This window comes from Triturus cristatus, chromosome 9 (genome assembly GCF_964204655.1).
Source record: "Triturus cristatus chromosome 9, aTriCri1.1, whole genome shotgun sequence".
Classification (NCBI taxonomy): Eukaryota; Metazoa; Chordata; class Amphibia; order Caudata; family Salamandridae; genus Triturus; species Triturus cristatus.
In genome coordinates, this window is record NC_140592.1 from 588,882,426 (window position 1) to 588,910,167 (window position 27,742).

At 44.1% G+C, this 27,742-nt stretch overlaps 1 protein-coding gene across 1 annotated transcript in view; it reads left to right on the forward strand.

Annotated features, from left to right (window-relative positions):
* Positions 1 to 611: 611 nt before the first annotated feature.
* ZC3H4 (zinc finger CCCH-type containing 4) overlaps positions 612 to 27,742 on the forward strand; it is a 184,215-nt gene continuing 157,084 nt past the window's right edge. The window contains exon 1 of the mRNA XM_085625634.1: positions 612 to 729. The gene's annotated coding sequence lies outside the window, so the exon portion shown is untranslated. The remainder of the gene's footprint in view (positions 730 to 27,742) is intronic.

The window sequence follows — 27,742 nt, forward strand, 5'->3', positions numbered from 1 at the left end:
TGCTTTTATTCTGTCTTTTAGTGGAATAGTCTTTCCAAGAATAGAAGGTATGGGATGTTGAGGTGCAGTCTTGTGGGTGGTGGTGCACACATGTGCTCAATGTTGTATACTGAGGGATTAAGTGTATAATGTTATTTGGGTTAGGTGAATTATGACTTTGACCTATTGGCTTTGACGTGGTCTAATGTCATTCTACCTTCTGACTTTACCTTGCTTCAAACTTTTCTGTGTGCACAGTGGTGCTTGTAAGTTGTGTGGATGAGAATTATAGGTGTGGACTATTGCCTTTGACAGGGCCTCATGTCTGACTCTGCCTTGCTGCTGTGTGCACAGCTGTGCTTGCAAGTTGTTTGGGTTATTCACATTCAAGGTCTTGGTGTTTTCCTGAGCGATTGTTTTTGTTTAGTGTACTGTGGAAGGCCTTGTGAGAGCTTCGTCAAGACAGAGGCTGGAAGAAGTGTGAATGGAGGAAGAGACTTGAGAGCTCCTTACTGCCATGGAGATGCTTGCTTGGAACTTGGCCAGTTCTGGTAAAATTCCTCTGGCGGTGGGAGGAGGTCTTTCACGAATCTTCTAGTGTGTTTATAGCTGAGGGTTGCAGGCTGAGAAACGGGGAGTTTGGATTCCGAGCGAGGGCAGACGTGTCTATCTCGGATTGAACCCTGGCTTGCTGAGCTCTGATCCCCGGCTGTAATTCCCCCAGTCAGAAGTGGGCAGTGTATGCACCAGGTGATGTATTGAGTTGTGTGGTTCTTTGATTCTTGGAGGTGGTTTCTTTGTGGTGTGGGAGGTGCACATCCAGAGTACTCCTCTGCTCTCTATATATGTATATCTTTCTGATCTCTTGCAGGACGTCCAGTGTACCTTATCTTATCTCAGTTATTGCTTGTTTATTAATCAGTATTATAGTTTGCTCAGTTATTGATTCATGCCTTTAGATTATGTTTGCTACATATATTTGAATCTTATGTATTTGTTATCTGAGATAGCCTTTGTTTAGAGAGTATTATGTAATAAACCCCAAGCCTTATTCTAAAAGTGATAGAGTCTTTGCATTTTGTTATTTGCCTCCCAGGTGGGAGTGCAGGGATTGGGTGTGGCTTATTGGTACGAAGCTACATTCAAAACACACCAGATTACATAATACGTGTAAGGAGTCTGCCGAGGTCCACTAGAGGCCTCATACACACAAACAGAACACCACCCACCTGCGATATGTTGCAATTACAGCTCTATAATGGAAATGGATGAAAGACACTGACATACTATTTAAGGCACTGTTTCCCAAACTGTGGTTGTGACCCACTGGTGGGTCGTAAGCTGATTTTTGGTTGGGTCGTGAAAGTCCAATCAATAAATATAAATAAAGATGACTTTAAATTTTGTATCTATCTTGTCACAGTTGCTGCACTTCAAAGACAGAGGTCAAATATCAGGCTATGTCTTTTGACAAACTGCTGCTTTTTTAAAATGGGGATTGCTGTTTACAAACTCCGCTCACTTTACAGTCGGCAAAAGAAAAGTAAACTGAATTATGTGACAATCTTGCTGGGGTACAGACAGCGTGAAGGGAAAGGCTGCAGGATGTCATTTATTTGTAACACACAATAAAATATAAATATCTGTAAATGAACTGTTCACATTCCGCAGTTAGGAAAGCAAACATTTAGCACATTTGTGTGTAATTCTGAAGTGTAATGGAAGCAAAGATTTTAATAGGATCAAAATAAATCAAGACACTTTACTTGGTGATGCACAGATGATTAATATTCACTGAACCCCAATGCGCACACATTATCATCTGTGTGCAATATAGTTTTAGCAGTAAAACATTTAGAATGATTACTAGCAGTACTAGGCCCAACCATGTTCAAATGACATCAGCTATATACACTTGAGAAAGTTCCTAATCTACACCCCCACCACCCTTATGCAGTACAACATGTTGTCAACCCCAGGCCCACCCTAGTAATTCTTATAATTCAATACCACACAGTTAGAGGGTGCACCCCGGGTCACAACGATATCAGAAATATGCACATACACAGAATTATACCACTTTTTAGCAGCACCACAGTCCCAGGCCACACAGGTAAAACCAATGTCAAACGTGATGCTCTTCTGGCAAGAAATCAATATGTAAGGCAACACTGCCGGGCAGTGTCTTGAATCACAGGCGGCCCACAGACAGTCACTCACAAACACACACTTACTCCACACCAACATGCAGTGCCACGGATATCAGGTAGGTCTGTACAGAACACGCTCTCACACATATGCACTCAGAACCTTAATGCGGTGCACTGCTACCCAGCGGGTCAATTGATAACACACTGCAGACACCGCGTCCCCATGCCTTCTTCTGCCCTCCAACTAATCTGACTATCCTACACACACCGATTGGAGATACCCCCCTCCAGGGCACTAGGCCGCACTCGGACAAAGTAATTCTTAGTCAGGGTCCCAGGGAAGCAGGTGGGGAATAGGTAGCAGGACTAATTAGGAGGCAGTTGTCAAAGGGGGTTTGGCAGCCACTCGAGAATTCACCCACAGGATGCGGAGCAGAAACGGGCTGAGGGCAATAGATGGTCAATGCAAAGGGGTCCACAAGGGCCTTCCGGCACCAGCCTAAATCTTCGAAGCACAGGGGTGCCACGCAGTCTCTTGACCTGCTTCCCATAGTTTCTGAAGCGTTCCTCCAGCCCAGTCAGTCACTCTCACCACCCAGGCCCAAGCCAGGTAATACCTCTCAACACCCTGTTGTCGGGAAAGGCAAGGTGAGGAGAGGGCAGTTTGTCCACCACACTGAAGGCCAAAAAGGGAACAATCGATGAATGGAGAATTAAGCAGGGGAGCCTCTTGGAAGAAGGAGGCAGTAACACGTCGATCAGAGTCGAACCCAGTCAATCCCGGCACAATGTCTGGTGTGCGATGATACGAGTTGCACCAGACCTAGCCGGTCACACACAACAAAAAGTTGCAATTTCTTTTCTTCCCCAGAAATGAGGCACAATATCTGGTGCACATTGATATAGGTCATACCAGACTACTCCAGTCAAACACAATGAAGAGTTGCAATTTCTGTACCTCCCTGGAATGAGGCACAACGTCCAGTGCACATTGATATTGGTCGCACCAGACAGTTCTGGTCACACGCACCGGTGCAAGTTCAGCAATAGCCCACAAGGTAGAATGATGCACTACTATAGTTACACCCCCACCTCTGAGGGCCGCCACCTGTGATCAAACTGCAACCAGTAAGCATGCAGTCGACTTTGGCTTGTTGCACGAGAGATGTACGGCACGATCGACAAAGCGGGCCATGCTGGATCCTGCAACCTGTGATTCCACTCACCAGCAACAAGACGCTTATGTGTGTTAAGGTCCCCACGACCTCCGGTCAAGACTTCTGGGCTCCTCACCAAGAAATTAGGTGTTCAGGCACAATTCTTAGTCCTAAGGCAGTGAAATTCTTCCTTCGCAACTGCATTAAGCACAATACCACGTCACTTTATCACCTTGAAGGCAATGGACTTTTTGATGAGCGCTTTAACAGGATGATCAAGGGTTGCATACAATTGTCCACGAAAAACAATGTGCAGTGGGAGAATGAGTTACATAAATTAATATGGAAATACAGGCTTACTCCCAGTTCTATGACTGGTAACATTCCTTTTGTCATGATGAGAGGCAGACAAGCCATGAGCAAAGATCTAATTTGGATGTCTGTTTCAAGACAAGTGGAATAGTCACCTGAATCGGTTAGAAAGAAAATTGCCTCAACACAAGAAAGTTACAAAGAATGGTATGACAGGAAACATGGTACAAAACGTTTGCCCTACAAATGTGGAGAGTTTGTCAAGGTATGCCTGGAAAGGAAAACAAAGAAGGGTGAATGCAAATTCTCGTGTGCATTACAAATGAGTGAAATCTACCAAAATTCTGTCAGACTCAGTGACGGAAAGGTCTGGCACATGAATAAGATAGCAAAATGTACAGACAGAACTAATCCTACTAGAGTTAATGAAAATTGTGAAAGCAATAAGGATGTGTGATTAGACTTTGGTTTTGGTGAGATAGAACTTGGCACCATGTTGAATGAGACTGGAAATGTAAATAATAATAGCAATGCAGATGTACATGAAAACACTTCTCAAAATGACACAGCGTCAAATCTCAGGTTTGACCATGGATGTGACTCCTCTGCCAATATGTTGTTGAGTAATTCCGAAGGCCTACCCATTGTCACAAGCAGGTTTGGTAGGCCCATTGTCAAACCAAAAAAATATAATGACTTTGTAACATATATGTAGTTCTGTTTATCCTCATCTCCTCCTCCTTGTTCGTAACTCAATTATAAAGGAGGAAGATGTGTTGTATCTACGTCACGCAGCACCATTCTCTCATGTATTGTGACACATCACATTCCATCCCTCCCCATTGGTATTCTCCTGTCACCCCATCCCCACATTCCACTCCTGACAGTTACCCATGTCCGTTTGGTCAGTTATCACTTAGCCAGCACTTCAATAGGACGTGCCTGGGGCTTGACTAATAAACTACTTGCTTATTACATATTATGTCTTCGCCTAATCTCTATACAGGTCCACCCACCTCCCCCCGAAACCCCTCCCCTTACTGGGCCCTTTTTTCCAAGCTTCCTTTCTGTTTTATCTGTCTTGTCTGAGTCTATTTCTTGGAAGGCCAGTTACACCCCTTAATCAGGAAGCTCAATGCAGTTCTGCTCCTATCTTCTCGTCAGATGCTGTGTATTAAAAACTGTGTGTTATATCATCATTTGGCTTGAAGTGCTCGCAGGAACATTTGTAAAACTGGTGTGTGCAATGCTATTTTCTTTATAAACAGGTGCTTTTGCACGATGTGCGATCTGCTTTGAGCGCTGTTATTTTTTCTTTTGCAAAAGCTGTTTTATGTACTTTTGTGCCTCCTTTCTACACCTTAGTTATTTCAGTTAAAAAAAGCTTCATTCTTATTCTGTCATGTTAGATTCGCTCCTTGACAACATAAGATCTTTAATTGATCAGGGGATTGATCCTATTGGACCTGTTGGCAGCGTTCGACACGGTCTCACATGGACTGCTGCTAAAAATCCTACATGACAAAGGTACACATGCCAAAGCCCTTCGGTGGCTCAGCTCCTTTTTGAGCAATAGAAAGCAAACCGTACAAATGGGCGCGTTTTCTTCAAACCCAAAATCCATCCGCTATGGTGTCCCGCAGGGAGCATCCCTGAGCCCCACACTCTTTAACGCCTATGTTTCATCCCTGGCTAAAATCGGTGAGAAATGGGGATTCAGTATTTGCTTCTACACTGACGATACACAACTGATGATAGCTCTTGAAGAAAGGCATGAGGTCCACCAGGATAAAGCTGAACAACTGTCTCTCAGAGATGGCAACCTAGATGTCGGAACCCTGCCTGATATTGAATGCGGACAAATCAGAGATCCTGTTCTTTGGAGGAGCCCACTTAATTTGGGATGCTTCTTGGTGGCCCCAATCATTGGGATTCAAGCTTCTGAGTCATGCACATAATGCTGCACATTACGGGCCACCACTATTCAGTAATCTACTGAACAGCTTTCGGAGTGCACTTCTATTGCACGCCATTTCCTTTCCATGTCCCAAGTTACTGTTTAGTTACATCATCAAGTTATTCTCTATGTAAACTTGAATGTCCTGAGGTATTCATAGTGAAAAGGCAAGGTTAATTCCATGGGATGGGAGAGCGATTACAATTCAGAATAAAGTATAAAAGAAACAATTATCACACTTGATAAACTTAAAGTCCAGTCAACGTATATATTGTAAAGAGAGGGCATTAAGAAAGCTATCTCAAAAAGGGCTAGCAAGTAACAAACCCCAACAATTCTGTCATTATGTAAACATTGTATGACATGGCAAGAGCAAAAGGGGCAACTTTGTACTAGCAGAAAAATGGATGGGCCACATTACGCCCCTTTATGCAGCGATCCAATAATTTGCTGGGCCAAAAACTTACCTCACCACCCTCCCACATAAGGCAATGGACGAGGACAAAGTGACACTGTCTACTGAGGTGGAACATCTAACCCCAGATGATCAAGTGATAATCAAGGTCCTAAAGAATATTTGGAAGGACGAGGCTCCAGGGCCCAACGGCCTGCCCAGATCCTTATTTAGAGAAGACCCCCAGTTGTGGGCATCAGGCCTCACTCCAATGGACGCCGAATACAAATTACATGAAGAGGTCCCAGACTTAAAAACTATTTTTGTAACAGAGAGCTAGTCATGGCATAGTTATCTAAATATACGGTGGAGAAGCTTCAACTAGCGGTAAAAAATTGACCTCAAAACACCTCCTACTTGGCCATCAAAAAGCAACTGAATTGCTACTCACAACAAGCATTGGCACAGCCAATAGGTCTCGCTTTTGGGACCTTGTAAGTATTTAGTTCTGCAACTGTTGCTGTTGCAGGGATTCTGCTTATGCACAGAACTATGCGCAGGAAACCAGGACCTCAGAGAATTGTGGTGTACCAGAAACTCCCCTCAGAACCAAGAACCCCATATCCGACTAGCTTAGTGTCCCATTCGTTAGCCTAGATCTAGCTAGGCGGTCCCAATGTATAGACAACCCAGAACATGTGACTTAGATATTTCTCAGGAGTGGTGGGAATCCGAAATACCTGTTTGTACTTATTTAGCAGTCCACAACAGAATAATACAGACACAGTAAAGTTTAAAGAGTATATTTTATAAACCTCGCGTCCTAAGATGCAGTACTTTGGCTAACACTAGCAGACAAATGGTTAAGGTCAGAACCATCAGCATTGTTACAATACCATACACAATGAAAGGAGCAATCATAATAATAATGACAGTGGTAAACAGCCACACTCCTTTCTCTAGTAACTAATAGGTTTATTATACTAATAGAAGGTCTCTTAGGCTAACAGGGGGGACCCCATACCGTATAGATCAGCTTAGTAGAATCACATCACAGGATCAGCTGGGCTCTCTCATGCATCAGCTCTTCTGTTCGAATGAATCTAAAACATTCTGTCCTGCAATATTAAAAGCACTTGTCCTTCAGATATTGGCAGCTGCATGTATGATATGTCTAAAAAGTGGTACGATCAATCTGAACACAACACTCTGCACCGTCTAGTGTCCTAGACTTGTTCTTTACATGATGTACAGACGAAGGTCGCAGCACACTGTTAAGAATGTTAAACAACAAACTGTTATCCTTTAAGGCAAAGTCGAGTCAGCATTTCTAAAATGAATAACATATAACAACAGTGTCGCGTGCAAAGCAGCAGAATCGGCAAGCTGGCTTTCTAACAGTTGTCTCGGTTACGCTAACTTAGTGTTGTAAATAGGGAGTGGCTAACCCATCCTACATTGCATGGCTAAACACTTATAAGGTCCCAAAGACGAGACCTATTGACTATGCCAATGCTTGTTTTCTTTCTAATCGCAGCACCGGTGCTTTACTTTTAACATTAAAAGTAAAGCGCGGGTGCCGCGATTATAGCAAAAGTAAAGAAATAGAAACAAACATCTATTTCTTTACTTTTGCTATAATCGCGGCACCCGCGCTTTACTTTTAATGTTAAAAGTAAAGCACCGGTGCCGCGATTAGCAAGCTACAAATGCTACCGCCGGCCACAGCTTGCAGTGCATGTGCGCGAGTGGTGAGCGCGCAGCAGTAATCACGCCATATGGTGCCTCTGCTGAAGTGCGCGCTCGCGCACATGCACTACAAGCTATAGCCCGTGGTAGCATTTTTTAAAGCCTTTACTAAAGTCTCTCCGAGTAGCGCATGCGCACTGACTCAGCGAGACCTAAAAAACGGATATCAAGAACTTACTGGAAAGGGGCACACATGCCTCCCTAATAAGACCTTACATAACCCAGACCAGACATTTGCACTTGCAACAAGCACTGGGTAAATGTGACTGATCTATGGGTATGGTTGGTGCCCCGTCCAATAAGAGAAGTGAATGCTGGCTGGAAATCGCTTGAAAACATTGTACGCTGTAGGCTGTGTGACTACAGAAACTAATTGCTGGCTCACCTGCTATGCTACTGCCCAGCCTGTCGTTTGCTCCTGAGGCCAATCTTCTGACACCAAGGCATACGATCTGTCATGGATTCCCAAAACCTTCTATTTTCCTTGGATATGGTGACAGACGGCTAGATTCTGAAAATGTATACAGCTGGTGCACACGTTGCTAAAGGACAAGTTGTCAGACATTACACCCCACAGGCCGGACAACACTCTATCGCACCCCACCCCCAGCAGTAAATAACCCAGCATTTGATAAGCACTGTACTTATAATCCAGAGTCTTTTTTAACTTTTTAAAAACTGTGAATTAACAAACTTTTTATTGTCTTTTCCCCTGCACATGATGTTTAGCTTGTCGTTTTTTTAGTACCTTAGTAATGGTTTGAAGTAATCATCCAATAAAGTTCATTTATCTAGTCTGCATATAGCATGGAAGTGCTCTGTGTTGGTAAATGCAACATACGAAGAGAAGTAATAAAAGAAATGTACCTACAGTCAATGACTTGCCACCAGCCGCGGTCCGCGCAGGTAACAGCGGTGGGGTTGCGTGGGGTGGGGGGGGGGGAGTTCGAGGGACGATGCAGAGGGAAAATTAAGTTTCCCACTGCATCGACCTTCAACATCCCCCCCGCACAACGCGGCCCCACTGCTGTTACCTGCACGGACCGCGGCCAGTTTTCCAAAACTTCATATTGGGTAAAGATGCTATCTTTTAAAAGGTTTTTCCTTAAGTCCTATAAGATTGTTACAACTGTCTCAGCTCATTTCAAGTACGATATTCCATAAATTAGAATTTGTTATTCAGCATTGTACTAGGTCCACTGGTCTCAGTATGTATTCAACAGAACATATTTAATTAATTTGGATAACATTCCTTGGTGGAGAACTCCCCAAACCCCTGTAAATTCTATTAAACCCTGTAAAGCTGAGAGACATTTTGCTGACCTGGTGTGCTTTAAAAGAACTATTTGCCACATGTAGACCAGAAGGAAAACCTCCTACCTTATGCTTTGCACCAGAACAGCAAACAGAGCCCTCCACTAACAATTTTGACTCAGCTCTGGTATCTTCTCCCCTACTGCTGAACAATAGCACCCTCACCCCAAATGCTTGAGCCTTGTTGCTCCTCTGATCACTTCTAATAATTGCTACTCAACACAATTACATAATCCGGCTGAGTTTGTGACAGATAAAAACTACAGATAATAAAACAAAAATAAAAAAAATATTTATTGCATGTGTTGGATGATTTAAATTCTAAATATGTTGATGGATCAGCTCGTGTTCAGCCTCATAAAGGCTCTCACTATTAATTTGCTGACTCACTCACCTCTTATAGAAAACTCTAGGATAGATGGAAGCAAGGAGGATTTTCATGTTTGTATGTCCAACACTGCAGACTATAGTGAGCTTCATGCGAAAAACGACCGATTTTTTAGTTCAAGTCAGTGCAGTGCAGGGATGAATAGAGCTCTAGTGAAATGTGCTGAATTTCAGTGGCGGCCGCTATTTACTGGGGGTGGTGAGGTGGGCCGGGGATGAGGAGGGTTGTAAATGAAAAAAACACTTACCTTCAGGCCAGCCAGCTGCTGCTCTCAGTCTGCTCGCTGCCGCCTCTCGCTCCTGAAAGCAGGAACAGGAAGCACCCAGGCTTCTGACTTCCCTAGCCAATCACAACACTGCAATGCAGCGCTGTGATTGGTCTGAGCTCTGTGGATCGGCGCTCAGGCAGGGAATGGGAGCCTGGGGCATGTTCTGCACCCATGCTGTGCAGCCTGGGTGCAGAACATACAAAGTGCGCATGACAGTTTAGCCGGTCAAACGTCATTGCGCAGCTTGGAGCGGGCAAACCACTCCTCCCCTGCCCAGCTCTGGCAGTCCTGCCCCGCCCGCAACAGGAAAGGAAAACTAAAATGATAATAACGCTAGTTAATAGCGTTATTATCATTTTAGTTTTCTTTAACTACTGCTCACAGAGCAGTGGGGTGACGCTCCTCCGCTTTAGCGGAGAAGCCGCCACTGCTGAATTTGTCTTGGTGTAATTTTTTCGATACGGAGGCACAATTCAGCAGCGCCTGCACGTTATCTACTTTCTGTTTGAAGCAGCAATACTGCAAACGGCGAGGCCACTTTCTTAGTTTTACTTCCAGCTCGGTCTTCAGCCATCTGCCCTTCTTTTATTCAGGTATTATTCCGGTTGGGAGCCATCTGGAGCCTAACCCTATACAATGGAAGGAAACAAAGGCACACAGCTTATCACTTCATGAGTACATTAGAGAAACTTCAATTTGGAGGCAGGTTTTTAGCTTTGTTCAAAACCCTATGAAAGAGATGTGCATGCACTGTAAGAACATCTGTTGTATCTGTGTGTATGAGTAATATCGAGAATAATTATTTAAATGGCACTTACTAATTTATTTTTTATTTAATTCTTTGTTGTGCTACTCAACCTAATGCTGGGTGTAGGGAGCTTTACATCACACACAGACAATAATTCATATTAGTGTGTAATTCAATGTACTGCAAATGTTACAAAAGACAATGAGGGTTATAAGATGTAGTTGTCACATATCGTCAATACTTTTAGTCATTAAAGGGGAAGAGATACACATGTCAGGATTTAAAACGTAATGCTGTGATTGGCTGGTCTGTGCTAACAAGACTTTATTAGTATCCAAAGGAATCCTTTTCTGCAAACTTGGAATAATAACAAAAGATTGAGAAAAAGAAAAAATCAATAAGAATCTAAACCCATGAATTGCAGCTATGTGTTTTCTACTGCTGGAATGTGTGAAGTACACAAGATGACTACCAGCCCTTCACCCCCTAAAGTGACCTTGGAGGAGGGGCTTGGTGCTTTATAGAGTGTGTTGGTGCCCCACACTGCGGGAGGCTGAATTCTGGTGCTTGGTCGTGTGAAGTACACAAAATGACTACCAGCCCGCATCGCTGTTGGGGGTATTGGAACTTTGGAGACTGTCTTACCTGAAAAGCTGAGCCTGGAACCGCTGTGACGCTGCCGAGGGTGAAAGGGGCTGCTGGACGGACTCCAGTTCCCAGGAGCCCGTGCGTGATTGCTTGCACCTGAGTCGCGGCACTCCCCCCTGCCCACAGTCATTTAAATAAGCTCGCGGAACCCGTTGGCGCGGGTCCCGCATCGCTGTTGGGGGTATTGGAACTTTGGAGACTGTCTTACCTGAAAGGCTGAGCCTGGAACCGCTGTAACCGCTGTGACGCTGCCGAGGGTGAAAGGGGCTGCTGGACGGACTCCAGTTCCCAGGAGCCCGTGCGTGATTGCTTGCACCTGAGTCGCGGCACTCCCCCCCGCCCACAGTCATTTAAATAAGCTCGCGGAACCCGCTGGCGCGGGTCCCGCATCGCTGTTGGGGGTATTGGAACTTTGGAGACTGTCTTACCTGAAAGGCTGAGCCTGGAACCGCTGTGACCGCTGTGACGCTGCCGAGGGTGAAAGGGGCTGCTGGACGGACTCCAGTTCCCAGGAGCCCGTGCGTGATTGCTTGCACCTGAGTCGCGGCACTCCCTCCCGCCTATTGGCCCCTGTATTCCTTAAATATCAACTGGTACCGCAGCGCGGGACGCGCCGCGGGACGCCCCGGACGAAGCCCGGACAAAGGGCGGACAGTCTGTGACAGTCTGGGACAGGAGGGGGCAGGTGGGGGCTCCGCCTCCTCTGATCTGTCATTCGGTAATAGTTTGTCGGAGAATCCATTATTCTGTTTAAATCCGATAATATAGTAGGAATCAGTGTACATACAAGGGCTGATAAGTACTCGCTATTTGTAGTTTCTGTTACAGGGTTGTACCAGTTTAATCTATGTCCATGTCCAAAGTTAAACCGACGTCGGCAAAATCGACCATGGATAATTACCTTGTGAAAATGGTCGATAAGATAAACCAGGAGCGTAGGAAGTCACTGGGGCGACCTGAAATTGTTGCTCTAACCCCCCTAAATACTAATTGTCACACTTCCTTAGCTAATTTGATTCAGGATGTTAGTAATGAGTATAATGAGCCTAATCAGGGTATGGAAGGCACTATAGTGGCTAGCGCCTTAGAAGGAAACAGCTCCGCTGACCTATCACCCGAGGAAATGATAACTATCTTAGACCCACCGACTGCTACCCAGATGGCCCCAACATCCCAGAGAGTACATCGGATCGAGAGTGTTACTAAGAGTATGCTGGATACCGTTTGTAGTATGTTGCAGGATCTTGATTTTACTTTATCGTCCTTGATGGACCCTGTTAACAAATTAAGATGGTCTACTCACGTGGTTCGTCCCAACCCCAGCGACATAACCAAGGAGAAACCTGACTTGACAGTACGGGATACATATAAAAAGGATTAAAAGGAATTTAGAGCCAATGGTGCAAGTAATATTATGGACCCCCAGTTTAATCCCCTAGGCCTAGATCCATGGCCACTGAGTTTGAAAAATGGCAATCCAGATGGCAGATAAATCTTATAAGAGAACAGCTTTGACCTTGCAGTTACCTCCTGAGATGACACCTTATGTTATTGTCCTAAAAAATGTCTCCCATTTACATACTGGACACATCGAAGAGTAGGCTGAGCTGAAGAATAAAGCTGGATGGGCGAGAATTTGGTCCAGATAGAATTTGGTCCTGATAGATGTCCAATATGGTGTTACGAAAGGATTGGGCACACAGAAAAGTGCTTACATTTGCCACTTTTAAAAGGCAAATATACTGTAGCTAAACAAGTGTTGATGCACCTAGCTTTTATGGACCTCACTAGTGCCTCTGCCTGAGTGAACCATTCAGATCAATGGTTAATTATGTTAAATCTAGGTGTGGACCAATCTTTAGTACTATTTTTTAGGCAGTTGTATACAGCTGTTTCGGCTAATGTATAATTTGGCTTGAATGGGTAATGCAGCAAACCCTTTAAGATTTCCAGAAAAGTTAGACAAGGGTGTGTCCTGACACCATATTTATTTAAGTTATACATCAATGATCTGGAAAGATATCCAACAGAAAGAGGTCAGTTAGGTGACCATCCTATCCTGGTTCTGCTTTATGAAGATGATGCTGTGCTGTTGTTGCGGACTGCAAAAAGCCTACACAAACTGTTTGATGGCTTTACAACTTTCATGGTTCATCTCGACATCAAAACAAATTCCAAGTAAAACTTTTTCAATGATCTTTGGCCCTAGGGCTGTAAACCCCCCCCCCCCCATTTGGTATATGGTAGTATAGTTGGAAAAGTCCCTAAATGCTCCTATCTGGGAATCCAAGTGTATATAGCAGGGTATTGGGATCATTTACGAGATACTAGAAAACAGCAATATGTCAGGGCTTTGGGGACTGTTTTTAGTTTTGCGACAAAGCTAGGGCAGAAACCCCTAAAATAGATATGCACTGACTATACATCTAAATGTATGTTTGTGGGGGGATAATGGGACCTTCCAAATATCAGACTTTTTTAAAGACTATTGGTGGGTCCCCATAGCTGCTCTAATTTAAGTTTGCAATGCAGAATTACGCATGTAGTACTCTGGAGGGCCAGGTTAGATAGCAACTGCTTCTATAAGGGCACTCGGTGTGGTCCAAACCAGAAACGACCCTGAATAGATTTGTGTTCCGCAACTGTCGATCTTTAGATCATGCAGTTCACATACCCTGGGTAGGCTATATAGGAAAATCATTTGTGAAGCTGAGTGTTACAGATTTTTATGATACGCCCGTGTCGTTACATGCCCTTATTGCAAGGAAACTAGGGGGCAGAGGGAGTTGTCTAAAGTTACCAACATTGCCCAAACACTGATGCTAGCTTCCAATGGCCTGCAATATTATTTAGAAACTGAGATGAATTATGAACACTGATTTTTATTGACACGTTTTTAGTTAAACACTGTCAACCAGTTGGTGGCATTTCCTAAGAGAGGTGAGTGGTCTATATATCCTTATTTTTGCCCTTGTGATGGCACACAGTGTTCCCTTGATTTTGTACTCTGTAAATTTTATTGGGGGCCTAAGTTATGTTGTTTGTGCAAGAAACACCTTTTTAGAAAATGCAGACCAACTATGTTATTTATTTTTTTTTACAAAAAAAGCAATCAATTGATACCTGTTTTAGTGTAATCTCTTTTTTCGAAGCAGGCTCTAAAGATTAGAAGTCTAGATTTTATTGAAAGAAGCTATTTTTTACCATCCTACATATTTTGGGCCTGATTCCTACAAAGTACTTTTGAGTAAGGTTACTACTTTTCGGTATTCATAAACTGCACTTTTGTAGTAGCTTACGCTTCTGCAGTAAGTCCAGCACTGCACATGACCAACAACTGGTAAAATTATATATTTAAATATTACATTTGTACTATTTGTATATTGTTTTTTGGAATTAATTCATATTTATATTGAAACTATTTTAAATAATTTAGCATTATTTCCTATGGTATTTTATTTCAAGTCCTAACTCCCTTATTTTCTATGGGAGGCTGCTGCAGTACTGGAGTTTGGCCATGTTTAGTGCTGCTCTTACGGTAAAAGTGTATGTTCTAGGCACAAGTTCAGGGCACAAGTCCTAAAACAAAAGTGTGGATAGTAACTAAGTTAGAAAGTATGCAAGTGACATCACGGCAACTGACATCACTGCGCGTGAAACAGCGTATAGCATCAAAGAAAATGTAATCGCAATAGCTGGCATCACGACCCATGACTTCATAGGAAGTGATATGAGAAGAAAAGATATCAGATTAAAGACCTCACACATATATTTAGCAGGCCTATCATGAGTTCATTTAATCGTGTTACAAGATTTAACTAATTAATGCTGGCCTGTGAATTGACTTTCCTGTCTGAAGGAATTAACAGCCCAAATGTGGATGAAATGTTGTGTCTGACTAGCTACAGTAGACAAGACACTAAGTTCTACAAGCTAGGCATATTAAAAATGGCACCAAGAACAAAGCACAATTCAGGCCTTGCTTTAAAAATGCTAAAAATTAAAACTGTTAATTTAAAAAAAGTATATAATGTAATAACCTACCAAATATACCACTATTATATACTCTGCCAATTTTAGCACACTTTGACAATTATTTTTAAAAAAAATGGAACTTGCACACTACATTTGGTATTCTGAGCTTGACAAACAATATTCCCTATGAAAGATACTGTTATAACTGGATATTCTGCACATGTATTAATTCAAACATTATGAATCATGCTATATTGCCACTGGATGTTTAGCCATAAGAAATGAGTAAATAAACTCAAGCTGATTCAGCTCTACTCCTTGCACGCTGCGTATCTCACGCCCCTGTGCCTTTTCCGAGCGGGCTTGCGCTCGGACGCGTCATGTGCGAGATGTGCTCATGCCCCGGCTGACTTCCTCCACATGGTTTGGTCGTGCTCCCGTTTGGAGTAATTCTGGGGGTCTATCTAGGCGGAACTTACGGAGGTATTGGGTTGGGAAGTTCCTCATGATCCACGTCACTCACTATTGGGGATCAAGGACGGGCTGGACGGGTCCAGAAATGAAACGTTATTCTTTAATACAGCTATGATTGTGGCCAAGCGGGACATAGCGGCGGCTTGGAAAAGTCCTGATCCACCTGACCTGGGGAGGTGGCGTAGAGGGATGGACTGGTGCGCAATCCAGGAGAAAGCCTTTTATGTGGCCAAGGGGTGCGGCAAAAAGTGTCGGAGAGTGTGGGGATAGTGGTTGGGTAATGTGGAGGGTTTTGAGTAATATGATTCCATACCATGTCTGTGTATGTCTTATGGGTTTCGTGATTGTGGGATGCATTGACTATAGGAATGTATTTGACTTAATGATTTCCGTGTACCTGCTGATTTGTTTCACGTGTTCGAAAACAATAAAATTTGAATATAATAAAAATAGAAATTAGCAAGTAGTAAAACCTGTTTACATCTTTTAATCCCTAATATATGGGTAACAAAATCACTTTAAAAAATCCCAGGTGTTTGGTATCTTTTTGTTGTGATGTTCAGTAGGATCTACTTCCTAAACTGAGTATCATCTTGCTTTGTATAAATCCAAATATATTTTGAGTGCTTTGTATGGTGCAGGTGTTTGGGGTCTCTGTTAAGCTGAGATATTACAACGTATTGAAAACGGTTTTACTTGCAGGCTGGTGCCAAAAAGTACGGCAAATTTAATCTGTCATGAAGAATTAGGCCTCTAATATCTAGAGGATTTGATTGGAGTGGCATCATTTCTCCTGTTGATCAAATGTTGGTTGATTCGGAAGCAGGCCTGGAAAGATCATGCAGCCTTGATTGTCTAAATGTACACAATGTTGGAAACTTACTTTGGCTGGGCTATGTTAAAAAGATGTTTTATATCCTGACCTAGAAGAAATGTTTTCTGATCCACAAAAACCTGGTATAGATGCAAAATCAAGAGTGAAACAACATTTTCATACAGTTAAGATGGCTGAGAGATTGGAACTGGCACAAAAAGGGCAGTCCAAAGAAGCTTATATACAAGGTGCAACCTTTAGTCTTACTGAACCCGATTTATTATGGGTTCAGAACCCGACATGTGATCTCCTTCTTACTTATTTTAGGTTGAGCATGCTTCACTTTAAGGTGGCCATTCCAGAGCAATGTTACTGGTCCCAAGATTTACAACCTTGCCTATGCAATAATGTATTGTCCCAGAGCACTTGCCACTTTATATTGTTTTGCACTTTATCTTATCCAAGGTCAGTTTGTCTTGTACCAGTGATACGTAGGGCAAATGTTATACAATAAGGATTAGAACTGGAGTTTATGCAAAAACTGCCCACGAAAGAGGTCTGTTATGCAGCTTTAAATTTTTATAAAGAAAGCCATGGGTATAAGAAAAAGGTTTGAATTATTACATTGATATAATTTTACATGTATTTAATGTTATTTATAGGAAATTATTATGTTTTTATTGTCTGTAATTGACTAATTTGTTGTTATTTAACCTGTAACATATGTATGCAGATTTATTGTATGCTTTTATGGCTTACTGCCAAACATACTTGACTGATAACGATTTGACTGACTATCATCTGCATGGCAATCATGTCTAATCTCGTTCCCTTAATTGAAATTCATTTGGTCTTTCAAATTTTCAGGCCTATGTGTTAATTTCCACAATACAATTCATTTTCACCAAATATCAGCTAACACAAATATGATACACACCTTTACCACAGTTGTACGTAACTTTGTGGAAGGGTGCACAATATTAAACAACGATACGCAAATTACAAATTATAAATAAATGAATTCACTCGATTCGAGCCATTAAAAAGTTCAAAGATTTTCCAGTAGGCCACCTATTGCTTAAAACAACGCAACCCGACATCTCAAACTACATGGAGTCAATTAGTGTCCAATCTGTTATTATATTATGCCCCCTGCATGTGCACTTGCCTGTATTGTAGGGCCCAACAGTGTTTTTTGAGTTCTATTCTGTATATACAACCGAAATACTCAATTTCCTTGCCGATGCGCTCCGATCTCTGTGTGGGCTGCGATTTGCAAGCTCTTATTCGGGGCTAGAGCAATCTTTTTTGGTGATAGTCTTGTATGTTAATACTTGTCTTTGTGTACCTAAAATTCTGTAAGGCGAGGGGACATAAATATGAAAATCAGTGTGTTAGAGCCTTGACCCTTCACCTAATACCCTTTTAGTGATATTTTTGTGATCACACCTGCTGAAAGATGTATGTATTTAAGGTACTTATAGAAGCTAAAAAACAGAGAGCGATGCATGCCAATAAATTCACCTAGATTTAACGGTGAGACTGCAGAGTGTTATATCTTTGTACTTTTTCCCATGTGGGTTCTTCACTGCTGCCTCTTCAGCTAACCTTAGTTCTCAGTACCACAATTCGGCAAGTTTCATCTTACTGGTCATACTGCTATTTCCCAGTGGCACCAATGCAGGAAACTGTGGTCTTCTCACATTCGTTGGTGCTGTTCATAGTGAGTTCCTCCCGGGATCTATCATCTTCATCAAAACGCTCAACGTGTGCGCTTCCTGTCGGCTGCAGTTATTACGGTAACGTGTTTCTTAGGACTCATGGGAAATGTAGTCCTGTCCCTTTGAAAACCACACAAGGTTTAGTTCCCTCAAAGTTACATTTTCATTTGTATGCTGCTTGGAGGCTGTCGTTATGCAATCACGTGTTTTTTACAGTATAAGTGATAAGGTAATTTCCCTTCAAGATCACATAATTCTCAATCTCCGCAGTATTTATTGGTTTACAGTTACATCTGTATGTGTTCGCTGTATACGCCGATTTCCTACTTACCTAGGGATGTGGTATTTTGGTTCTTGCAGGTTCTCATTATCATAAGGGCATTCTCATTTACTATTTCAATTGCAATATATGTGGTTACTTTTTACTCCGGGTATCTTATGTTCACAAAAACCTGGGGATTTGAAAACTGTCATTTCTCATCCATCATAGCCCATATTCCTCATAGTCGTGAGACCTGTGTGTTGCTTATTCAGTCGTTTTGTATCAATTTCAAATGACTTGGATAAAATTATCACGGTAACTTGTGAAATAATTTGAGTGCAAAGTATGCAATTTCTTTGTTCTCCGGTTACTTCATATTAACAAAGACCTGACAGTCATGATTTCTTGCCTCTTTGTTTGGAGGTATCCTCATACTTCTTAGCTCAAAGCTTGTATGATAGGTGCTGTGGAATATACTATCACCATAGTTTCCAGATACTATTGTACACTTATGTGGTTGATAACACCACCTTCATCCCAAACTCTTATTGGTTAAGGAAAAAATCCTTCAATAGTTATGTATTATTAAACCAGTATATTTAATTCAGGCCATGTTTCATTGTTCGTAGTTTAAGTATCATCCTTGCTTCAGCTCTAAAGAGCGCTGTCTCTGTGTCATGGCTCCTTGTTCAAACATGCTTCAGACTGCTCCATGACATTTTATTTTCTGTATGATGATGTGCCATATAATGTTGTACTAATGGGGCAGTACGAATTTTATTATGGATACTCACATTTACTCTTGTGTATTTGTTTGAAGAGCCTGCTAAAGGGGTGTTTCTGCAACCATCAGTTAGTTAGGGCTCTAAAGTTCTTGGAAAGCCAGGACTTGCCCGTCTATGCACTGTGGGTGCCACTTCTCCTTCTTTAACCCCACACTTTACAATGTCCTATTAAAAAGTAATAAAAGAATACAGGAAGAACATTTATGCATCCAAGAAGCAAATTGTCGACATCAGTAAAGAAAAAAATATAAATCTTTGGGGAGATTTTTAAATGTCTAAAAGGCTTAAATATACAACGTAAAATATTGAAGAGTGGTGAACTGATCATTAAGCTGTTTGTGTTAAATGTCTACTACTGTACACCCATGAGTAGCATGCACATATGTTTACATCATCAAAATGCCACCTCAAACTTTCACAAGTGTGAAAAATGTATGTAATGAGAACTGCAGAATTTAATTAGTAACATCTAAAGTTATGTCGTAGATACATTAACTGGAGTGAAACCCTAGTAAAGACTGAAAACAGTTCACAAACTTGTCAGACAGCTCAGTGGCCAAGGCATCCAACACGAAGTGTGCACCATCCTTGCCATATATTGGGAAACCATCCAGCATGCCTGCAGATATTCTAAACTGGATAATGAAGCCAAAGAACAGGAAGTATGCATGCCAACACTTCTGATGTAGGTAGAAGACAACTTACGCTTTTGTAGACTACACGTAAAACAATGTTGCCTTTTATCAGTATAAAAGTTACATAACCCACGGATTGACCAAACTAACTCTGCCGCCAGCCCACTCCACCAAGCGTAATACGTCTGTGTGTAGCACATTTCTGTGTAGATAAGATTGCTTTAACTTCCTGCGCTCTCTAGAGGTGAGTTGCCCTCCTATGTGAAGTATGCTTACCCAGACATACCCTCCATTTAATGTGTATGTGGTGGACACCGGCACTCATTTTAGGACATTTTTCTCAAGCCGATCATGACCCAGAGCAAGAGAGGAACATAGAAAGGGGATAAAGAATGAGAAAGGGGAAAGGAATGATGAAGGCAGAAAAGTGGATGAAAGAAGAACTTGCAAGAATAAGATCAAATCAAAGTAAGTGTAGGGTAGTGGAAGAAAAAGAAAATGGCAACTTTGGCATTCAGCAATGTGACAATAAGAAAACATTTGGGGCTCTGTAGTTATATTTTTATAAATAGAACACTTCCCCCTCAAAAGGTTGTCACCTCTACATTTAGCAGCAAACATCTCTCATGTTCTCAATCTTGGCATAACTATATCTAACTCATCATCACGTTTACCAGTGCAACTGAAGGACAGCTAACCCTAGAATCAGTACCACTGGAATACCCACAAACAGAATGGACAATATATTTCACAGTAAGAGGTATCCATTACACGTCAAAATAAATGTAAGCTGCCTAGTGTCCAAGGATGAGAAGGAAATTGTGATAAAGTTAACTCATAAGAAAAAGATGCATACAAATCCAGTTTCAGTTACCACTTTTAAGAAAATATTGGCTTTTGCAAGGAAATATTGATAGTTTGTTGGAATCAGGAGCCCGACCTCGTAGCTGTCAGAAAGTGTCCGTTCGAGCCTGACTCCCGCCTCACTCCGATTTCAGCCAGAGTCTCCGGTGTTAAGCGACCTGGCAGGAGCATTCTAGTCCCTTTGCAGGCTCCTGCTGTGGCTGATGGACAACGATTCTCGGGCCCTCGCACAGAGCCTCAGCAGAACGTGTCCGCCATCGCAGCTGGTTAAGCCACGCCCGCAGATCCAATATAGATTTATAGGAACTACACAGCACCCCATTCTGCTAAAGGCAACTGAATATCTGTAAGATATGGGAGACCTAGGGGACCCCAGGACACATTCTGCAGGGAAGTACCATCCCTTTACATTACACCCATGTAAGTGAGTTACTGTTTTTAATACAGAGCAGCTGCAGCCAGTTAATTGGGGCTGACGGGCCACGCCCCTCCACATTTTGCCCCTCACAAACAGTGTCTGTCTGACTGAACAAAAGTCAACCCGACAGACACTGTTCATTTCAGGTCAGGCAGCCAGGAGCCAGACATGCGCTAAGTGTGCAGGCTCCTTGCTGCCTGAGCTGAACTTTGCTGGGCTGAGAAAGTCACAGCTCTAGTGGGCGTGAAGTCATCAGCTCAGCAAAGGTCCCTGAGGCCCTCCCCTCAGTGACGAGGGGTAGCATCACTGATTCTATGTCAGTCCACGGAGGCTCTGATTATGCTTCTCTATCTTTACTGAAATCAACAGCAGCCAATAAACAAACTTTAAACTGTCATGACCCCGGAAGGTAAACCCCTTCCTGTCTGTGCACCAATCACTGTACAGTCCGCCACATAAGTACATATGACGCCGCCATAACGTCCTCTTTCTTTGCTGCTGCAGCAGCAGATAAGTGCCTTTCCATTTATTTTTATAGTTGTGATAGAGATTGTTGGGGCGGTACAGTTAGCGTTTGGCTCATGGTAATTTTACTAATGTTTCAATGACTCGGAATTCACTTGTTCAAATGATCGTAATATTGTTTCAGTGACTCGTTCCTTCGCTGGTGCGCGCGTAGTTGCGGCGTGTGGTAGAGTTTGCCGACGGTGCGCGTGTAGCGATAGGGGGTGGTGGAGTAGGAGGAGGCAGACGCGAGACCCTCGTGCGCAGAGAGCAGTCTCGTCGTTGCCCCAGACGCTGCGCGTGCCCACGAAGTGCCGTTTCTCTCACATTACGAGTGAGCGGCTCTTAGCGTGTAGCGCTCGGCAAGACTGCACCCATCTCTGGCCTCATTTGAACGCTGACCGGAGCGTTTTCCGGATTAGAGCTTGCCTCTAGGGGAGTTTATAAAGGGGTTTCTCCTTCCACCTTGATTGTAGAGTTTCAGGACATTAGGGTTTGTTATTATCAGGGTTAAAACATTTTTTGTAAACGTTCTGAGACACCCCTGGGCTGCTCCCCCCCTTGAGACACTCTTCCAACCCTCTCTGCTTAAAGCAATGGCGTACTACGCCGAAGAGGAAAATCAGTGGGTTGAATGCAACCAATATGAGGAATATGAGGAGCCAGAAGACGAACAATTGGAGGAGAATCTGGTGGAAGCCCTGGATACCCACGTCCAGGGTTCTGTTAATAAAACTTTGATTAAGGCATTGAAGTCATTTACCAAACCCCTTCACAGTTATGGTAAGAGGAAGATGAAATCTTCTCACACTAGCGCAGAGAGCATGCAGTCATCTGCCCGAGTTTTAGCGCGCATGGCCAGAAATGTGATGAAGGATCATGGCTCCATGGCTACCTATACTACCGACGAGTCTTTCCCGTCCACACCGGCTACCTCAGACTCCGAGGTTGAATCGGTGCTGCCTAAAAAGAAGGCAAAAAAGTCCAAGCACACAGCATACAAAGCGGATGACAGTCAAGCGCCCAAGAACCTATTGTTTGACCCCCAGAGCTTGATCCATCCTAGGTCCACTGAGTGGGTACCTTGTCCAGAGGTGGCGCATTATGTGGCTCACAATGTGCGACAGGGATTTGAGAAGGAGGTGCGAGCCACCTTACGATCAGAATGCCCGAGACCCTCCTTGACTGGTAAGGTGGCAGACACGCCAGAATTAGACCCGAACATGGCGACTTTTATGAGAGAATTCGCGGAGGACCCTAAAAAGGGTTTAGATAGGGCTTGGCGGGGGTGTCAGGACAAACTATTAGATGTCTCTGGGCCCCTTACGAAAATTCTGGACGCGGCGGTCAACGCAAAGAATCAAAATGTTCCGTTGGACACGTCGGACGTTATGGAATGGGCTCAAAGGGCCTTGTGTTTTCTTGGCAATGCCAATGTGGCTCTCTCGACGGAGAGGAAGCGCTCCTTTTTGATGCGCATTGATTCCCAGTTGGCGGAGATGGCCACAACGGAACCAGGTTCCCTTGCCAACGGCATGCTGTTCGGGGACAAATTTGTAAAAGAAATGGGGAAATACGTGGCCACGTTTTCGGCCTTGGATAAGGCTCAGGCGAACATTAAAAAAGTATTCCACACAGGTGTTTTTGACAGGGCCGGCCGCTCACGAGGTCGAGGGTTCGGCCGAGGTTTTAATCAGACCTCACGAGGAGCAGAGCAACGAGGCAGAGGTGGCCAGAAGCCACAGTTCTATGCCTCCCACAATAGAGGAGGTAGAGGTAGAGGCCAGAGAGGAGTCTACAGAGGGCAGCAGAATTCAGCAGGAGATGGCTCATATTCAGGTAAAGATCTTAAGTACCACGGAATGTATGATGGGAGGTCGTATTGCATTGTTCCTTCACAGGTGGCAAGAGCTCACGTCCGATCCCTGGATTTTACAAACAGTGCAAGGTTTTCGCATAGAGTTCTATGCCTCTCCGAAACAGACTCACGTGCCCGGACCCCTACATTTTACCCTACTAGAGCAGAGTTACATCGACAAAGAAGTGGAGGCTTTGATCCACAAGGGAGCAATCGTGGGGTCTGCTCCACACACTCAGGGCTTTGTAAACACGATTTTCTTGGTTCCCAAGAAAGATCAGGGGTTCCGTTTGGTGTTGAATCTCAGGGAGTTCAACGCATGGGTGGTGTATCGCCACTTCAAAATGGAGGGCATACACCTTCTGCGGGACATCCTTCTAGAAAACGACTGGCTAGTTCGCTTGGACCTGAAGGACGCCTACCTGGCGGTACCCATATTCCCACCACACAGGCGTTTTCTTCAGTTTCTGTGGCGCGACCAATGGTTCGAATTTTCCGCCATGCCCTTTGGCCTTTCATCCGTCCCTTGGTGTTTCACCAAACTCATGAGACCGGTCGTGCAGTGGTTGAGAGAAAGGGGGGTGCGTCTGATCATTTATCTGGACGATATTTTGATTATGGCGCAGTCGAAAGATCTGTTTCATGGACAATTCAACTTCTGCAGGAATTAGGATTTCTGCTGAACCTGGAGAAATCGTTATTGAGCCCATCGCAAATAATGGATTTTTTGGGTTTTCAAATCAATTCTCTCACGACACAATTACTACTTCCTCTCAAGAAGAGAGTGGCGATCAGGAAAGAGTTGAGGAGAGCGCTTGCCTCTCCGACAATATCATTGAGGATGCTAGCTCGCCTGGTAGGCCTTCTGGCAGCCTCCATTCAGGCGATTTTTCCGGTGCCCTTACATTACAGGGCCCTACAGAGATTAAAAATCTTACATCTGCGCAAGGGCCTTTCATTCGCGCAACAGATTGTTCTTTCCACAGAGGCTCGTACGGAGATGAATTGGTGGTTAGAGCATATGGATGCCTGGAATGGCAGAGCAATTTTTTCATCCAGTCCGGATGTAGTGATAGAGTCGGATGCCAGTCGCTGGGGCTGGGGAGCCCGTTGTGGGTCTCTGGAAACAGGGGGTCGGTGGACCCGGGAGGAATTGAAAATGCACATCAATTGCTTGGAGCTTCTAGCGGGCTCATTTGCGATTCGCACTCTGGCCCCTCAGCGGGTTTCTTGTTGCATTCTCCTCCGCATGGACAATGTGTCCGCAGTTCGTTACATAAATCGCCTCGGAGGGACCAGATCTCGTCTCCTGGCGGAAATCGCCAAGGACTTCTGGCATTATTGCCTGGACCATCGCATAGTGGTGACAGCGGAATATATTCCCGGGTCATCCAACGTGATTGCGGATTGGAATTCACGACACTTACAGGACGGTAGCGATTGGAAGCTGCATCCCAGGATTTTCAGGACTTGGGACCTCAAATGGGGTCCTTGTGTGTTGGACCTGTTTGCGTCCAGACTCAACAGACAACTTCCACTGTTCTACAGTTGGCGGCCAGACCCGTTAGCGGTCGGCTCGGATGCCTTCCTTCAGTCATGGACGACGGGCATTCGTTATGCCTTTCGACCGTTTGCCATGATCCCAAGGGTGTTGGCACAGGTCCGCAGACAGAAGGCGGAAGTTATTCTAATTTCACCATGTTGGAAAGCACAAGCGTGGTTTCCGATCGCCTTGACACTGGCGTGTGCCCCTCCGGTTCGACTTCGGTCGTTTCCAGACATCCTCACGGATCCGCAGGGGCTTCGGCACCCGTTGGTCTTACAAGACCAGTTAGCCCTCATGGCTTGGAGACTTTCAGGCGTCGTTGGCAGGTGCCGGGAGTTTCACAGGACACTCTCTTTTTCTTATTGCAAGCTTGGGCACCCTCCACACACAAGCGATATGAATCCGCTTGGAAACGATGGGTTAGTTGGTGTGGTGAACGACAGGGTGATCCCATGGGATCCGACATTCATATGATTGTAAATTTCTTGTCGGAGCTAGCCAAATCTAGGTTAGCGTATAGGACGGTGAATAAATTCAGATCAGCGATTTCGGCGGGACATCCACACGTAGAGGGCAAACCGGTGGGGGAACATCCTCTGGTTTGCAAGGTGGTGCGAGGTATTCGTTTGGTGAATCCTCCTCAGCCTAGGTACAATGTACTTTGGGATGTTTCTGTGGTATTGCGTTTTTTGATAGGCTGGCCGAATAATGAAGCATTGTCTAGAAAGTAGTTATCAGCAAAATTGACACTCTTGCTGTGTCTGATCTCATGTAGACGAGTGTCGGATGTACGGGCCTTGGATTTGGCAGGTAGAGTATTTACTCCTTCGGGAGTTTCCTTTCCGATTTCAAGGCGCACAAAAACGCATTCACATTGTATTTGTTATCCTGCTTTTCTTCATCACAGCAAATTATGTGTGGTCAAATGTTTAAAGGTTTATGAAGACTGTACTAGGGAATTTAGACCTGATGTGTTAGGCCAATTATTAATTTCACTTCACAGACCTTTTCGCCCGGTCACTTCTGCAACCCTGGCCAGGTGGGTCACTTGGTTACTGGGTCTAGCGGGGGTGGATACTTCCATTTTTGGAGCTCATTCGGTTAGGGGAGCTATGGCCTCCAAGTCATTTGGGGCAGGGTCCCGGTTGCAAGATATCATGACCGTGGTGGACTGGTCTGCTGATTCCACATTTAAGACGTTTTATCATAAACCTATTGTGGATGTGGCGTCTGCGGTGGTAGAACAACTTTAAACTAGCATAATCAGAGCCTCCGTGGACTGACATAGAATGAAAAATTGTTGAGCAAGCGCGACAAAGAATTTTCAATTCTATTAAGGACACGGAGGCGAGGATTATCCCACCCAGGCTACAATGTCAGTGACAATATTGTATAATTTTATAAGGCATTTTACCCGTCCTGGACTTCTTTTATGTTTATGGTAGTTCCATTATTTTGGAATGGAAGTTACGATGTCAGTTTCCATTGCAGGTGACCAGAACAAGCAAACCTGAGTTCCTGGAGTTACGGCATCTGCAGGACGTGGTTCTATGAACTTTGACGACAGTTTCGGTTGTGACACGGATCTACGTAAAGTGGAGTTTCCAGTTTGGTTGGACTGTTGGAGATGATTGCAAAGAAAGAGGACGTTATGGCGGCGTCATATGTACTTATGTGGCGGACTGTACAGTGATTGGTGCACAGACAGGAAGGGGTTTACCTTCCGGGGTCATGACAGTTTAAAGTTTGTTTATTGGCTGCTGTTGATTTCAGTAAAGATAGAGAAGCATAATCCTCGCCTCCGTGTCCTTAATAGAATTGAACATTCTTTGTCGCGCTTGCTAGATAATTTTTCATTGCCTTGCACCTGGGCGCTTCAGTTTTAACTACTGAAGTGCCCTGGGTCGAGTGTCTATCAGTGACACTTCATCACAAAGTGGGGTGGGGTCAGCAGTCTCACTGACTCCAACCCACTCTGTGATGACGTTGGGACTGCTGCCTTCCCTCATTGGCTGACCTTAGGTCATCCAATGAGGGAAGGCAGCAATCCCGAGCCTCCTGGAACCTTCGAGGCAGAGCTGGCTGCAGGTAAGAGTTGTGTCTTTTAAATTAATGTTTGATGCGTGCATGCCTGTATGTATGAATGTTTGGTAAAGAGTGGTGTGAATGGATGTGCTTGTGCGCGCATGTGAATGCATGGCTGTGAGTGTTATGTGTGCGTGTGTGTGTCCTGTCTGCCCCTCCAAAACATATCGCCCGACACCGATACAGCGATCTTTTTGTTACTTGCATTTCATAAATGACATGCCTTATAATCTAACATAGTGAGCTACGAAGTACGATGTGCAACTCCTGGACCTTGTTACTCTCATTTTTATAACCCCTTCAGCGCGGCGGGAATTCCCCCGCGGTGCTGAAGGGTTCGAGCGCGGGCGGGGCCATGACGGAACGGTTCCGTCATGAGCACAGCGCAACCGATGCTCATGACGGAACCGTTCCGTCATGGGCATGGAAGGGGTTAAGTAAGACATCTTGTACATTGATTTACATAATTCATCAATTTATTGTCAATCTATAATGTATGCTTGTTCTGTAAAACATCGGTTTTAAACCTGTGGGCAATGGACCCATGGGGTTCCGCAATGCTTTCTCAGGGGTCTGCAGACTAGGCTCCAATCATCGGAGGCATTGGCCGTCAATAGGGCCCCTGTGTACATTCACATCGCACAAAGACTGTGAATGACAGTGTAGGGGAGGTGGGATTGAAGAAATTCAGGCCATCATCAGGCAGCTTTATGAAAACTGCGGGATGTTCGGCCTTA